General features: G+C 39.5%; 1 pseudogene; it reads left to right on the forward strand.

The window, feature by feature from the left end:
• The first annotated feature begins 930 nt into the window (after positions 1-930).
• Positions 931-1,375, forward strand: LOC102442668 (annotated as a pseudogene).
• The last annotated feature ends 6,841 nt before the right edge of the window (positions 1,376-8,216 follow it).

The following is an 8,216-nucleotide window of genomic DNA, read 5'->3' on the forward strand; positions in this document are numbered from 1 at the left end:
GAGACTTACAACCAGGGGAACAATGGACAACAGCTAACCCCCTGAACCTGTCTTTCTCCAAGGCTCCCTTTCCTCTGACTTCTCAATGAGCCAGAGCAGCCCAACCTAGACTTTTCTGTTGCTTCTTCTATGCCCTTCCTTGTTTCACTGTCCAAAGTATATTTTTGCTGCCATCAGGGACCCAATACCCTTTGACTCAATGCTGTGTAGCCTTTCCCTTTGGATATTTCCATTCTTCATCTCCTTTTCCTTGAATAAATTTGATTTTCTTTAACCATCATCTGAGATGGATATTTAGCCTGCCCATGTACCACCAACTTTAACCTTTCACTCGCTATAACCCACCTGAAATAGGATAATGGCCAAAATCAGGTAATAGCAATGGGTATGGAGAGTTGGAAGAAGTAATAGTGGTATTAAAAAGAGAGAAAATATTGGAATTGCTTGATTGGTTTAAAGGGAGGAAAGACAATTAGTCTGGAATGACTTTTTGGCATCTATACTGGGTGACTGATATGGTGGATGTACCTCACTCCTTAATGTAAGAAACACAAAAGAAGGAAGATTGAGAAAGATAAATGGGTTTAGTGTTGTATGCATTGATTTTGCAAGGACAATTGGATCTGAGTGTGGTGGTCAAAAGAAAGACCTGGGCGAGAGATACAGATGATTGATTATAAATACACAGGCACATACATATACTAGTACACAAATACATATGTGCATATAAACACAGACACACTAAACATGCTAAAAGCACTTGGAAAAGGAAACACCAATAGGAAAGTTTGTGAAAATTTCAAAAAGAAATGAAGAGAGAAATATAAAGTATTATAGATAAAGAAACAAACATTGGAAATAGGATAAGACTCATGCATGAAGTTAGCGGAGTTGGAGACTAGACCAGATTCCTAACTGGGATCTGACAAGATGGCGGGGCTGCCATGCAGGATTGCTGAGGAGACCCAGCGTTCGCAGGCAGAACTAACTGCCGGCATGAAAGGAGAACCAGAGGAGAGCAACGCCTGTTATTTTCATGTGGCCCCAGGACTCCCCTTTGAGGGAGGGACTTTTAAACTTGAACTGTTCCTTCCAGAAGAACAACCAATGGCAGCACCTAAAGTAAATTTCATGACCAAAATTTCTCATCCTTATGTAGACAAGTTGTGAAGAATATGTTTAGGTATTTTGAAAGCTAAGTGGTCCCCAGCACTGGAGATTCAGACAGTTCTGCTCTTGATCCAGGCTGTGCTCAGTGCTCCCAATCCAGACAATCAACTAGCAAATGATGTAGGGGAGAGTGGGAGACCAATGAAGCCCAAGCCATAGAAACAAGTGGACATGGACGAGGCTACATGCCATGGAGACTATTTAAATTGATCTGATCATCAAGTGTGCATCACTTCTCCTCTCTGCCAAGATTCCTTCCTTTGTTGTTTGCGTGTAATGACCACAGTCTTAGAAGCATTACAGAACAAAAGCCCACACATCTCCAGTCCTTTGGTGATTAAAAGCACATTAGCAAACCTGTGTCTTGTCCCGATTCACTGTTATAAAACATGAGCGGAGGCTAGAAATATCTGGAAACGTTTAAAAGCAGTGGGCCCTCTCTACTTTTATTAATTTCCTCCATCATGGTTTAAGTATAAAGCACTGTGAATGAAGGTAATTGTCAGGGTTAGCGGCCAGGGGTATTGGTGTTTTTCTTTGTTTTATTATTTTTTTGAAAGGGGGGGGTAGTTTTATGGGCTCTTTTCCCCCTTTTTGTGGTAATCTAATTGCATTGGATAAAAGCAGCTAACCAGTTCTTTAGAATATGCTCTCTAACCAAGTCTAACTTTATGTAGACGCAGTAGATGGACAAGCTTGATTGTTTGAACCAAAATGGGAACATTAAACAAGCACCATGGCCCTCACTAATAACGCTATGACTTTGCTGTCAAATGCAGAATCCTCCCTTCAGGGAAAAGCTTATGACCATTTTGTATGGCTTGTCTAAAAACTTCTGTAAATCTTATGTTTTAGTAAAATTTTCTTGTTATTCTAAAGGAGAAGAAATTGGATGAAAAGATCCAACATGTGGACAATATGAGTCCCCAAAGATAAAAACTAAACCAAAGGAACAAATTTATACTAAAATCTCTGATTCAGGAAAACTTTCTTGAATTAAAAATAAGTGATATGAAACTACATATTGAAAGAACTTACTGCATACCTATGAATATTGACTCAAAATAACCAAAACAAGACATATTCTAGTAAAATTACTGGACTTTGAAAAATAGGGGGAAAATACTTTGGGTATCCCTCCAGATTCAGGGATGGGTATGACTGGTAAGGGGAAGAAAAATACATTAGGTACTTTTTCTACAGTAATCCTTTAGATCAGAATAAAGAAGGGTAACATATTAGAGATATTCAAGAAAGCTAGCATGAGCCAGGATTTTATATGAAATGACTTTCACGAATAAAGGGCACAGGCAAAGTGTTATCAAGGTATAACTCAGGAAATACAGTTCTCATGCCCCTTCCTGAGGAATCACCTTCACATGGCGTGTTTGTGTGTGTGTGTGTGTGTGTGTGTGTGTGTGTGTGTGTGTGAATCCTTCTTTCCTTTGTCTCATAAAGACACCTTTCATTGGATGTAGAGGTCACCCCTAATCCAGCATCACTTCATCTTAACTAATGATATCTGCAAAACACCTATTTCCAAATAAGGTCAGATTCTGAGGCTTTAGTAGATATGAATTTGGGGGGACACTAGTCAACCCACTGCAGTGGAGTGCCGAAAGCAACATAGCCCAATATAACCCCTGCTTTGAAAAACAAACCCATCAGTGGCAAACACTATATCTTCCAGAATCGGGCATATCAGAAGTAACTTTATTGTCAATGGAATTAGTTCCTTCATATTCCCTTTTAGATGCACTGGATTGTTACTTTTGAAAGGGTCTTCCTTATCCATTGGCCCTAAGGTGAATGCCAAGAAAGGTATTGTTTGAGATTTTTCTTCTGGAGAATTGTGCTACCATAAAAGCACCGTTTGAATGATTGGAATATTTGAGATATTCCAGTAAGGAAATAAATGGTAGGCCAGTTTTGCTAGGCTTGAGACTTAAGGTAGCCCATATGCCTGTCATCTTTATTTCAGGGGAACTTTAAATCAGTATTTCTCCACCATGATACCAATGACATAATGAGCCAGATAATCCTTTGTTGTGGGGGGTTGTTCTGCATATGGCAGGGTGTTTAACAGCATCCCCAGTCTTGACTGACCAGATGCCAGTAGCACCCTGACCCAGTTGTGACAACCAAAAGAGTCTGTTTTCCGTACAGCAAAATTGTCCCCCGTTGAGAATCATTACTTCAAATGATTCCAGAAACCTATAACTTATTGTTGTGTAACAAACCACCTCAAAACTTAGTGGCTTTAAACCTCAACAACAAAAACACGTTTATTTTACTCACAAATCTCCAGTTTGAGCAGAAAGGCAAGGATCCTTTGTCCCTGCTGCATACAACATCAACTGAGATGGATGAACTGGAATAATGCAAGATGGCGTCACATGAATCATGTTGGTGCTGACTGTTGGATGGGACCTCAATGACGTTTGCAGGTGGGAGGCCTCCGTTGCTCTCTAGCAGGCCTCTCTGAGCTGCATGGGCTTCTTGACAGCATGGTGACTGGGTTGTGAAAGCAAGTTGTTCTAAGACAGTGAACTGGAATTTATGGCAGTTTAATGATCTGGCTATGAGAGTCACACTGAGTCACTCCCATCATGCTCCATTGTTTTAGATAATCACAAAGATCTGCTAAATTTAAGGGAAGGAGACAGCCCCCCACCTTGATGAGAGGATGCTAAAATCACGATTTAAGAAGAGTAGGTATATAGGACGGGAGATATTGTTGCAATCTTCTTTGGAAAATATAATATTCTACCATGTGCCCTATTGTAATAAAAATTTACATCACTTCCACATGAAATATAATTATTTCACCTTAAAGATCTTTGCGTCTCCTCAATTCACAGTCTAGTATCTGTCACTTAAATCGAATCCAAGTGTGGATAATGCTCCTTAGGTGTACTAGTAGCTAATTGGTTACCGTCTCTGAGTATCATTCCTTTTGATCTGAAAATCTCTGAGATAAAGAAACATAGTACCTGTCCCTCACACTCACTCAACATATAGTGGGAGAGTGCTCGAATATCTGGTATAGATGATCCTTTTTGAAAATAGGTAAAACAAGAAGCACATAACAGTCACTGCTTTTCAGCAATTCTGAAATCCAGCTAGGAACATGTCACTTTCTGGATTAGGACTCATTTCAACGCCTTGGACTGCTTTCTGAAGCACTCAGTCCCTTTCCATCAAAGTACTCCCTGTGTGCACCTGAGTCATTTTCTCAGCCTGAGTCTCCCATGCGAAAGTTGGGAGTCCAAAAGCCTCTTTCTGTTTTGTACTGACTCTGTGCCTTCCAGCCCCAGCTGTTACAATTATTTAAAAAGCCTTGTGGGTTTCTCATGTATCAATGTGTACTCCATTCCTTTAAGCCGAAGCCACACCCACAAATCTCTTTGATATTACTTTTCCTCTATCAGGTGCTCCCAGTGTGAGATTCTCATGAGATAGCACATTTAGTATTCTTTAGTATTCTTAGAAACTCTTTTAAATTCAGACTTACTCCTAAGATCCTTAAGGAGCTGTGTGTCTGCCAGGTTATACATGAGTCACTATGTTAGGTATTTCTGAAGTCTTAACAAAGGCTCTTACACACCATTCTGGATTGTATCTTTACCCAGAAATCACTTCTTAATTCTTCATTGTAAAAAAATTGCCATATGAAAATGCTGGGTATAAGAAACAGCTTTACTTCGAACCCAGAAAATACTAATCCATTTTTATTTAACAGTGCATTCTCTGGTTCCTCTCTCCTCTCACATTTTATCCTAAATCATAAATTCAGACAGTAAAAAGGGTGGTATTAAAAAGATGGCATTTTTAATATTTGGCAACCATTAAGTCCTCGGTATTTTCTATTTTCTATATTACTATAAATAATAGTATTGACAAACTTTCTGCCACTACATAACAATTGCTTTCTTTTCTTCAGCTTCTAGTTACATATCCCTACTTTCCTTTAAGCCTTCACTGACAGTCTCCTTTTAGCCCAGCCGTGGGCAAACTACGGCCCGCGGGCTGGATCCAGCCCGTTTGAAATGAATAAAACTAAAAAAAAAAAAGACCGTACCCTTTTATGTAATGATGTTTACTTTGAATTTATATTAGTTCACACAAACACTCCATCCATGCTTTTGTTCCTGCCCTCCGGTCCAGTTTAAGAACCCATTGTGGCCCTCGAGTCAAAAAGTTTGGCCACCCCTGTTTTAGCCCCTTAGCTTCATCTGTCTCCTACAAGCCCTTTAGATTTTCAAACAATCACCTCAAGACCCTTCGAGTTTCTCCTCACTTTTGCCAAAGCCAATGTCACATGTTTTAGTTTTTTTTGGCAGCACTCTACTTCGAGAATCCAAAAGCTGGTGTAGTATGTATTGCTTTGTACAAATCACCCCAATGTTATTTTCCTAAAATAGCCATTTTAGTAGGCTTAGACATTGTGTAGATAGGCCAGGAACTTGGTCAGAACATAGTGGGAAAGTCTGGTTCCATGATGTCTGGGGGTTTAGCTGGAGGTCTTGAAGGCTGGGGATGATACAGTGGGAGCCAACATCATATGGATGTATCTTCACATGCCTGGTTGATGCTGGCTGTTGACCAGGACTCAGCAAAAACATCTAATGTGATCTCTCCCTGTGTTATTTCTGCATTGGTTAGTTTGAATTTCTTCACAGCAAGGTAGCTGGATTCCAAGAGTGAATATCTCAGAGAGCGAGGTGGAAGTGTATGACCTCTTTCTGAGCAGTAGTTAACTCAGCAAACGTGAGTTGTTCAAAACCTGAACAATCTAAAAGACTGGCTCTGACTGGATCCTAGGAGATACCCTCTAAACTAGCGGTTCTCAACTTGTGTGTCGTGAACAATGAAAATACATCCTGCATATCAGATATTTACATTACGATTCATAACAGTAGCAAAATTACAGTTATGAAGTAGCAACGAAAATAATTTTATGGTTGGGGGTCACCACAACATGAGGAACTGTATTAAAGGGTCGCGGCATTAGGAAGGTTGAGAACCACTGTTAGAATATTCTGCCTGATAAGAATGTCATTGTATACCTGGAGACTTAGAGCACACCAAAAATGTGGCCTGTGGTAAGGGCCTTGGGCCATGCTGTGTTAGTTTGATTGCTTAAGGAGCTATAAACAAAATAACTAAGGCAGACATACAGGCACTCAATACTTATGTGAATGACCACCAATAATAATACTAAACAACAAGGCTCAGGTGAGCTTTCCTGGTTGACAATACTTCATGAGTTTTGTCACACTGGGAGAATTCAGTGCTGTATTTATTTATTTTTTTTAAAATTATATATATATATATATATATATATATATATATATATATATATATATATAAAATCTTTATTGATTTCAGAAAGGAAGGGAGAAGGAGATAGAAACATCAGTGATGAGAGAATCATTGATCTGCTACCTCCTGCACGCTCCACACTGGGGATTGAGCCTACAGCCTCTTATGTGCCCTGACCAGGAATCGAACCCTGACCACTTGCTTTCGTAAGTCAACACTCAACCACTGAGCCACTCCAGCTGGGCTCAGTGCCATATTTAAACTCCACTTAGAGAAGACTACTAGAAAGCCATGCCTGATCTCTCCAAGATTCTGCCCTGTGTTTCTTTTTCCTTTGCTTATTTTAATTATTATAATTATGTAATGTATTGTTTCACTTTAATAAACCATAAGTATAGTGGCTTTTCTCAATTCTGTAAATCCCACTGAATTATTAAAACTGGGTGTGGCCTTGGAGACTCAAGATATAAGAAAGGCTTGTTGTTTTCCCATGTGTCTGGAACTTTAGCTGGAAGACTTGAAACATGGTTGTGGGATAGAATTACCTGAAGGTGCTTTCATGTTTCTCATTGGCGATGGCTGTTGACTAGCACTATCAGCAAGAGCATCGACAAATGGCCTCTCCATGTGTTCTTTCTGCACGGGCTACTTTGAACTTCTTCACACTTGGCAGCTGGGTTCTAAGAACAAATATCCCAAGAGAGCAAGGTGGAATTGCATGGCAAATTTCTAAACTAGCCTCATAAGTCTCATGGCATCACTTTCACTATTTTTTTTTTTTTGCCAAGGCAGGCACAGAGGTCCACTAAGGATCAAGGAGACATAGGTATTATGCAATTGGAAGAATGTCACATGGTAAGAATGTGGTGTGGGAGATATTTTTGTGGCCATCTTTGGAAAATAAGATGTGCCGTGTTCGTAAAGTAAAAGCTTTGTATCTCTAGCTTATAGCCATAGATTTATCGTTAGCAAAAATTTGGGGTCTCTATCTACCCCATCTATCCTCAATTTAATTGCCTATTCTAGGCCACTGACTTAGAACAACCAGATATAAAGCTTCACTTTGCTGCTGTGTTGATACCAGGTTACCATATTTTGAAGTGAGGGTTTGGAAAGGGAGTCAGGCAGATGGTACACAGAAGAAAATTTAGTGCGTCATGGGAGATTAAACGATCCCCATTTCTCTGACTCCTTCTAAAAGCACCGAGCACACTGTATTTGGTATAGGCCAGTGATGGCAAACCTATGATACGCGTGTCAGAGGTGACACGCTAACTCATTTTTTTGGTTGATTTTTCTTTGTTAAATGGCATTTAAATATATAAAATAAATATCAAAAATATAAGTCTTTGTTTTACTATGGTTGCAAATATCAAAAAATTTCTATATGTGACACGGCACCAGAGTTAAGTTAGGGTTTTTCAAAATGCTGACACGCCGAGCTCAAAAGGTTCGCCATCACTAGTATAGGACGAAGTGCTCAGTCTTTGTAATTCAGCAGGATTTTTGACCTCCCACTACAGTGGATTTCTGATGACAGGTGGAAAAGGCTTGTTTTGACAAAATTATTTATTGATCCCAATAGTCACTTTTTGTTTTGTTTTTTCTTTCTGACGAGCCAGCTTGGATCCTTGCTTGTCTCTGTCTTGTACTTACTGAAGATTGCAAGGAGTCACAATATGGCTTGTGCCCTAACAGAAAAGTAAAAAGAAATTTAACCA

This window comes from Myotis lucifugus, unplaced genomic scaffold, assembly GCF_000147115.1.
Source record: "Myotis lucifugus unplaced genomic scaffold, Myoluc2.0 scaffold_5219, whole genome shotgun sequence".
NCBI classification, from domain to species: domain Eukaryota; kingdom Metazoa; phylum Chordata; class Mammalia; order Chiroptera; family Vespertilionidae; genus Myotis; species Myotis lucifugus.